Here is an 8,692-nt window from a genome sequence, read left to right as displayed (position 1 = left end):
TGACTTGCACTCAGTTCTTCCTCACCCTGGCATTGGGAGCTGCTAGCTAGAGCCAGCCCACAGCTGCTCTGAGTCTCCAGCCTAGTTGGCTCCTTTCCAAGACGGCTACTGTCCAATTGCCCTCTCCTTGATGATGTCTGAATCCAAATAACTCACCAGCCACTGCAAACCACTTCTCTATTCTCCATGGAGGCCTCTGTAATCACCAGTATTCACTACGGGTCTGTAGGTTCTAGCCACCCCACCCACACAGTGAGTCAGGTCTCAAGGAGAAAGCACTGCTTGCCATCTCCTTTTTCTGCATTGAGATCTCTCTCTTCACTGTCCCCATGGGCTTTGAGTCTCACTTCAGATCTTTTGCTTGGACCCACTTCCCTCCTTTTCTTCCTCACCTTGCTATATTCCAGTGTCTGGACACCAAATCTCAGAGAGGGTGTTTTTCTGCTGTTCACCACTCTGCCATCTTCCTGGAAGTCTGAAGAAAATTTTTAAAACTTACATCTGATAGTATTTTTTTTTTTTTGAAACAGGGTCTTGTTATGTAGTATAGGCTGATTTGAACTCACTGTATAGCCCAGGCTGGGCTCCAGCTTACAATAATCCTTCTGCTTCAGCTTCTCAAATTCTGGGATGATAGGTGTGCACCAGCATACCTGGCTGATAAAGAGTTAATATCCAAAATACACAATACTCAAACCACTCAAGGAAACAAATAACTCAATTTAAAAAATAGACAAAGGGACCAAAAATAATTTCAGTGGAGTGTGTTGCAACAACTCAGTGTTCTCAAGATTCAATATCTAGAGTCTGGAAGATGATAGCTTGGGGAAGAAAGAAGGAGAGAAGTAGTTCCCTGGGAATCAGGAGGAAACTGAAAAAAAAATTAAAAGAAGAAACAGAACACATCATGGAGAAGAGAAAGGAGTCTAGGCAAGTTCTCTACCTTTAAGTCCTCACCAATCACAGCTGGTGAGACAAAATGAAAGTAAAAATTTCTCCTTACAAAGCAACATTGGGAATGAAGAGGCTGCAGTGCAAAAATCCACAAGAAAGCACAGGACACTACTCTGGTGTGTCCTACTGCAGACTACAGCTTGTGCATGACCCTAGTCCCCTTCCTTATTCATGTAAGGAATCCAGGGCTGTCTTGCAGGGGAAAGGGGTCCGTAGTCAGGGAAAGACCTCATTAGGTTTTCTGGTGAATCACGACTAGAAAGAGTTAAAGCTTCACTGGAGGGAAATATTAACAAGACAAGGGAGAACTGATAAACACAGCACTGAGAAATCCAGCCAGGCAGGCACTCTAATCAAATTAGCTTAGCTACCCCTCCCCACCTTCAATAAAATGCAAAGGAGACAAGGGGCAGCCACTTAAAAGAAAGCTAGTCTTTCAGGGTCATGGTCCTAAAGTGGGAGTCCTGAGTACACTGCTGAGAGCCCCACACCTTGCTAGATCACCTTCTGTGACTTCTATTGGCTGCAAGCTGTATGGGAAGGACTCTGGGAAATCCTGTAGCACACAATGGAGACAGTGACCTTTGAGGATGTGACTGTGAACTTCACCGTGGAAGAGTGGGCTTTGCTGAATCTATCCCAAAAGCTCTACAGAGATGTGGTGAGGAAAACTTTTATGAACATGGCTGGTATAGAAATGAAGAGGCAGAGAAATGCTATCAAAATAAAGGTTGGAATAAATATGAAGAAATATTCCTTTGGACTCCAGACACTAATGTGGACATGAAACAAGCTGGTTTAAAACCAAGTGACAGCCTTGTTTGCAGAAAGCCCCTGATTATTTGTCACTAAATTTTGTTCATTATAGCTCACATTGGACTGAAGTCATATGAGTACTTGGGATCTGTCAGGTAAAAGGGCCGAAGACCAAGACCAGACCAGGCCACAACAAGCCTTTATTAGGGGAATAGATCTGCCAGGCTGTCTCTGAACAAAGGAGAGACAAAAGCAATATGGCTGGGGCAGGGAGAGTCTTTTATAGAGACTGGGGTGGGGCTTGTAGGGGCTGAGGCGGGGTTGAATGAGGTAGTGACTAGGGAATGGAGGAGCTGGTGATGTCACTAGGTGGTAGGAGGTGAGCGAGAATTAGGTTACTGTCTAGGTGGGAACAGGGGCATGCTGGGAAGAAGGGTTTGTTCTTTGGTGGGAGCAACCATCTTGGCATGATGTCACACAGAGGAGGGGGCAAGGCACCATAGGAAGAGGGCAGCTACTATACTTAATAGCTGCTGAGGTGGTGGGAGACCTATCAGGATCAAAAGAGAAGCTGTATAAATGTAATGAACATAGAAGAACCTTTGGTAATTTCCAATCCTTTCAGAAGGATGCAAGGACAAAGATTGGAGAGAAAGCCTATGAATATGATCAATGTGGGAAATCCTACTCTGATCTTAGTGAAAGAACTCACCTTAGAGAGACCTTTGTACATAAGAAAAATTTGAAAGCCTCCAGTACACCCAGTAATGTTCAGATCCATGAAAGAAATCACAATGGGGGCCAGGGATTTAGTTCAGTGGTTTCGCCGCCTTCTGCACAAGCGCAAGGACCCGAGTTCAATCCCCAGCACCAAAAAAAAAAAATCACAATGGGAGGGGGACACCTAGGTATCTAAGCAATGTGGAAAAGCTTTGAGAACACAAGATTATTGTAAAATATATGAAAGACATCACACTGAGGAGAAACCCTATGTATGTGAGTAATGTGGGAAAGCTTTCAGTCAGCATGAACATTGTAAACAAAATGAAAGAAATCACACTGGGGAAAACATTATGCCTGTAAGCAGTGTGGGCAGGCTTTCAGCAGATACAGTCATTGTCAAATACATGAAAGAATTCACACTGGGGAGAAACCCTATGTAGCTCTATTTTTTTTTTTTTTTTTGGTACCGGGATGGAGGCAGGTGGCAGTACCACTGAGGTAAATCCCCAGCCCAACCCTATGTATGTAAGCAACATGGAAAGCTTTCAGAATGAGTGGTTGTGGTTCTTGTCAAATACATGAAAGAACTCACACTGGAGAGAAACCCTATGTATGTAAGCAATGTGGGAAAGCTTTTAGTATACAAGATTATTGTAAAATACATTAAAGAATTCACACTGAGCAGAAACCCTATGTATATAAGTGATGTGGGAAAGCTTTCAGTCAGCGTAAACATTGTAAACAACATGAAATATAATAGCACTGGGAAAAATCTACATGCATGTAAGTAGCATGGGAAGGCTTTCAGCAGAAAGAGTCATTGTTGAATACATGAAAGAACTCACACTGGGGAGAAACCCTATGTATGTAAGCAATGTAGGAAAGCTTTTGGTACACAAAGTTATTGTAATATACGTGAAAGAACTCACATTCAGCATTAATTCTATGAATATAAGCAATGTGGGAAAGCTTTCAGCATTAGTGGTGTTTGCCAAAGACATAAAAGAACTCATAATGGGGAGAAATAATATGTATGTAAGTACTGTGGGAGTGCTTTCAGTATACACATGTATTGTCAAATACATGAAAGAAGTCTCACTGTGGAGAAACTTTATGTATATTATGTATTTTGAAAATCTTGTGAAAATTCCTCATGTAGTGGAGACCTGTAGGAATAATTAATACAAAAAATTTGATGTTAATATTTTTCCATAAAATTTCCAGAAAATACAGGCCTAGTTAGAGATATCCTAAAGTACATCTATACATTATGTGTTTTTCAGTAAATCACTTAAATATCTGAATTATGTATCTGCAATGTTTAATATAAAAATATTGAGTAGATATAATTAAGTATTTTTGTGGGAATGTCTTTGATCTTAATACATAGTATCTTTTAATTAAGCATGGTGAATTGAAATGTATTTTTTACTTTGAAGTAGAGTTAGTATTTATGTAGTTTTTGTATAGTCTTTACAATTGGGAGGTATAGGCCACTAAAAACTTAATTTTGTTAATTGTTAGGATTTTGCCATTACCTTTGTTTTAAATTTTTGGTGTGTATATTCTGTATTCTGTGTAACAAAAAATATTTTTGAATTTGATGTCATATTTTATATTAAGATATATATTTTCAGAGACTTGTGAACATGTTTTTGACAAAGTAAATTTGTTTTCACACAACTTGTAGATTAGCATGTTATGTTTCTCATGTTGTGACAAGATACCTGCTTATATCCTAATGTTGTATATTATATCATATACATAATTTTGCCTATTTTTCTTATATTAGAGCCAATATTATCATTTACATAAATTTTTTTTCTTATCAAAAAAGGAAAATTTGTAGTATACAAATATATTTATATTATATATATGTGTATATATACAAATATATATATTATATATATATATGGTTAGAGCAGTAATATAGAAGCCCTTCTATATTACTGCACTAACCCTCTACTTAATCACTAACTTGACCTTGTATGTTGTATGTAAGGTCCCTCTAACCAATCTATAAATTCCAGAGATAAGGGCCTGGCAAGGAAAAGTGGACCTGCTTAGGAATGTGCATGTAGGTGATGGTGTGGGGGGTTAGGGTCTTGGAGTCTTGGACCAATCTACGATAGTCCAGAGAACCAATCAGGTTGTGACAAATTCCATATATCAAGGAAGGAAGTGTTCCCCAAAACACAATAAAGGGAAGCTGAGGAAAAAGACCCATGGGTCTTTTCCAGTGCCCCCTGCCCTGAAACTCTTCATCAGGACAGCGTTCTATCTTCTCCTTTTCCTTCTTACAAATAAAGTGTTTCTCTTTTAAAACTTCATTCAATTAATACACTGCTGGGGTGGAGTTTATGATCCTGGTGAGCTGCTCAGAACAGTGGAGCTTTGGTGCATACCCTTGGATGCAACAGTCTCATTCTAGAAGAGGCCTTAGCTGATTTAGAGCCAGGAAACCAAAGGCATGAGTACCACTACTCTATATGCCCACTCCCAGATGATAATTTTGCCCTTGTACTCTATCTTACTGAACTGTGAGCCACCCCAGGGGCCTTTTCCACTTGCACCCTACCTGGACCTGGGATAAAATTACTCTTCTATACTGAACCTTTCTTTACAGTTTGGGCACAGATCTTCTTAGACCAAAGAGGCAAGAGAGACAAGTATAGGGCAGGCTGAAGGAGTAATAATGGGAACATCTGGAAATGTGAAATGGAAAAAAATTGCTGGATGGGAGTGTCTTAAAAGTTGCACTCTCAGTGGGAGTTGTGAGGGTCCTGAGAAGTAAGTAGAATCACATGTACAGAGACTTTGAGTGGACCCTGCAAGGATCCTGTGAGACAGACATGCTGTGGGCTGAGGCAGGATCACTGGGGGAGTGTGTGTGTGTGTGTGTGTGTGTGTGTGTGTGTGTGTGTGTGGCGGGTCAGGGCCAACAGTCCCAGCAGAGAGGGAAGTTAGTCTGCAGGTCCCAATGTTTTCATGCAGGAAATTAGGGCCATAGAAAGAGCCACAGAGGTGTCCATGCTGGGGAGATAGAAATTGAGATGGTGAAACTAATCATGGCAATCAGGAGCCCAGCAAGTGATATGGGTCTGGGAGGAGAGGAAGGTACTGGTTTTGCATGCATTGTGTGGCAATGGAAATTTTATGTGCTCATTATACAATCATGTGTTTGGTGGCCTCAGGTAGAAGCTTAGAAGGAGTGTGAACTAAAGCCCTTGAGACCTTCACAGCTTCAAAACCATTGCCTTAGGTGGGGTGAAAGGCACAAGGGAAGGGTCTGGCTCATGTGGCATCTTCCATGAATGCTTAGTGTGGACCAAGGCTCTGTATCACTGTAGTTGCAGAAGAGAACTCTGGGGCCCTTGGCAGGGCTGGGCTTTCCTGACTAGGAGAACCTGGGCTTTTCCAAAGTGTGCCCATTGTTCATGGATTGTTCCTGCCTTCATCCACCCGATGTTCAGGAAAGTTATAAATTTTTGGACATTTCCTACCTGTCTGCCATTGTTCTAAGCATTAACTCCTCAGAGACCAATCAGGATATTTCTACTTTCTTCCTAAATGAAGAAAGCAATGAAGCTCAGAGAACTATGACACATTGAATCTTCAACTTCCTGGTCTTGATAGCACATGTTAATAGATTCTGCAGCTATACAATTCCTTTCCTCCCTGGGCACAACCAATCTTTTTTCTTGCTAAGAAATATTGTGATTATACTGTGAAATATTGAGAAATATGATTGTGTGATCACACCATAGTCAAGATATAAAGTAGAACCCTTACAGTCCTCTCTTCTCAAATCTTCCTGTGTGCTTCTGTGATGATTTTTTTAGTATATGTGCTGCCAAAGCGAGCACTCTGTGATGACTTGATAAAACAAATTCTTACTTTAGTGAAGTCTAATTTATCATTTTTTTCCTTTAATAAATGGTGCTTTTCCTTTTTGCACCCTCCTCTCAGGGCCAATGGCCTTTTTGCCCTTGGCCTGTTTGCACCCAGTCAGCAATAAACTCTCCACCAGTTGCTTGAACTTTGCCTGCCTTGGTGGTCTCAATCATGCCTCAGTCTGACCTTACAATGGGCATTGGATCTCCCAGCCTGGTATTCTGGCCACATTTATCCTACTTCCACCTCATTACAGGCTCATACATATGCACTATAGCTCATAAATATAATTAATATCAGAGTGAATTCTAGGATAAGCATGCATGCTAAGAGCTTCTAAGATGACTCAACATCCTGTCAATCATTAGTCAGTCACAACTAGAGACTCAGTGAGAGGCACCCAAAGTAGAAGTGTCTAGCCTTTAAATTCTGAAAGCCTGAGTTATTGGCTTCCCTTTTCTATTGCTGTTGCAACATTTTGTCAGGTAAAAGGCCGAAAACCAAGACCAGACCAGGCCACAACAAGCCTTTATTAGGGGAACAGATCTGCTGGGCTGTCTCTGAACAAAGGAGAGACAAAAGCTATATGGCTGGGGCAGGGAGAGTCTTTTATAGAGACTGGGGTGTGGTTTGTAGGGGCTGAGGTGGGGTTGAGTGAGGTAGTGACTAGGGAATGGAGGAGCTGGGGATGTCACTAGGTGGTAGGAGGTGAGCGAGTATTAGGTTATTCTCTAGGCAGGAACAGGGGTATGCTGGGAAGAAGGGTTTGTTCTTTGGTGGAAGCAACCATCTTGGCATGATGTCACACAGGGGAGGGGGCAAGGCATTATAGGAAGAGGGCAGCTACTATACATAATAGCTGCTGAGGTAGTGGGAGACCTATCACATTTGACCTGTGAGTAATGCTTTTCTGTTGCTCTGGCACCTTTTTTGGTCTGTGTTATTCTTTTTGTTGACATGGACTGGCCCTGAGCACAATTTCCCATGATCTTCAATAAACTTAGCTGCTTACTACTTTTAATGGGTGTACACTTAGCACAATAATTTGGACTACTATTGGACTCTGTAATGGTCTCACTTGGGCAACTTAGCAAAATTCTGTCTCAAAATTAAAACAATTGGGAATTTAGCTCAGTGGTAGAGTACCCCAGGTTCAATTCTCAATACAACAACAACAACAATAACAACAAACTACTGGGTTGCCTTAATGTGTACCTTCAGATATCTCAAGCCAGAAAGGAATGTGTTTACTGAACTATTCCTCTTCTTTGTTGGGACTTAAAATTCAGTGTTTTTCTCTATCCTTGAGAGATTGGCATATTTTTGAGGCTTTCTGCCCAACTTTTTATTCCGCTACTCAGTGCAGCCTAAGAATTTGGCAAGTGCCTGAAAAGGAAGGAGAAATCAACTCAGATATTGAGGCTTCATCCTTCTATCTCCTTTTGCTGGAATATAGGCCACTTGAATCCTGACTTCCATGTCATCACAAAGTTCAATTTGCCACTTCATTTTGCTCACTTCTAACTCTGCCCCGGCCTCCTCATTCCTGACCTTTCAGGCTACTTCATGCTATTAATGACCAGATGCCCATAGGTAAAAATCAAACAAAGAACTTTGGGTTACAACTCTAGTTCACCTCCTTTTAATATTCTGCCCACGCAAATCCTAGTTGCCTAGGCAGCTCTCTGAAGATAGACAAATTAATTTTTAAAAATCTTATTTCCTTTCTAATTTGCTTTTCATGAGAACACAAGTCTCCACAGATCATTTTATCATAGCTAGAAAATGAAGAGTGAATCCCTGGTTTACATGATGCATATATTCTGATGACTCTTGTACATCCTTCTCTGATAGAAAATATGTAATATACAATATATAATATTAAAACAGTTAATTTTGTATAAACTCGAGTTATTTGTTTCTCAAAATTTAAGAATAAGTTTGAGGATACAAGGAGGAATTTAGGAGAGTGTTTATTAACAATAATAAAACAAAAAAAGTTCCTGGTGGATACTCACCAAGGGAAAGAGTTTGATGTGTCTTCTTTGTTTTGGCATTATATATGGTGGCTTGTTTTAAACAGATGGCTTTGTGGCTTTACAATTTAAAAGAAATTATTTATTTAGCTGGTTCACATGAAATTGAGTTTAAAGGAAACAGGCTATTCTGCATTTCTAAATTGTTCTAAATTCAGTCTGGAGGGAGGAGCTCTTCTAGGAGGAAGGTCTTTCTCCCTTTTTATTGTAGCTTTTATCTTTTTGTGTTACTTTTGCATCACTAAGCTTGGTTTAGCTTCTTGAATTAGCTCTTAACCTGGCTGGGCTGTTTTCTTCTATCTGACCCTATCTCTAGGCTCTTTTGACTG

At 40.5% G+C, this 8,692-nt stretch overlaps 1 pseudogene; it reads left to right on the top strand.

Moving 5' to 3' along the window:
* Positions 1-1,522: 1,522 nt before the first annotated feature.
* Positions 1,523-8,692, top strand: part of LOC101704719 (endoplasmic reticulum disulfide reductase DNAJC10-like) — a 42,182-nt pseudogene continuing 35,012 nt past the window's right edge.

Source organism: Heterocephalus glaber, unplaced genomic scaffold (assembly GCF_053883595.1).
Source record: "Heterocephalus glaber isolate CG9 unplaced genomic scaffold, H.glaber_assembly_v1.0 deba00001504, whole genome shotgun sequence".
NCBI classification, from domain to species: domain Eukaryota; kingdom Metazoa; phylum Chordata; class Mammalia; order Rodentia; family Bathyergidae; genus Heterocephalus; species Heterocephalus glaber.
The sequence above is the reverse complement of the archived record's forward strand: the minus strand, read 5'-3'. Positions and strand labels throughout refer to the sequence as shown.